Source organism: Penaeus monodon, chromosome 19 (genome assembly GCF_015228065.2).
Source record: "Penaeus monodon isolate SGIC_2016 chromosome 19, NSTDA_Pmon_1, whole genome shotgun sequence".
Lineage (NCBI taxonomy): Eukaryota > Metazoa > Arthropoda > Malacostraca > Decapoda > Penaeidae > Penaeus > Penaeus monodon.
In genome coordinates this window covers 12,182,366-12,182,829 of record NC_051404.1, presented here as the reverse complement: position 1 = coordinate 12,182,829, position 464 = coordinate 12,182,366, and positions in this window count along the sequence as shown.

Genomic DNA, 464 nt, shown 5'->3' with positions numbered 1-464 from the left:
TAAAATAAATTAAATCACATAAGAATGAAACCTTTATCGAAAAAACGCCTGTACATCTGGCATGCTGTCTACGAAGCTGTTGCAGTAAGCGGGTCCAAACTAAGCAAAGTTATCAAAGCAAAGAGCCATTTCGACCTTGCACTGTAGGTAAGTAACTCTACTGGAAGTACTTGTAAGAAGGGTAGGCTTCTTAATGGATAACCAAGAACCGACAAGAAATAAGTGTAGATAACAGTCATAGCTCGTAAGGATAACGATACATTAGCCGGATAAGAAGGAAGCAACGAAGATATAGAGTTAAAAGATAGTAACATTTCGTCAGAGTGAAGCAAGAGTCTTTGGCTAGCGTCTTGTCTTGGAATTTACTCTCAAGGGGTCCTTAATAGAGCTGGAAAATCGACTCTAATTGAAGAGTGTGAAGAAAGTGCTATTCTCTCACCCCACCGCAATTTTCTCATCTTTTT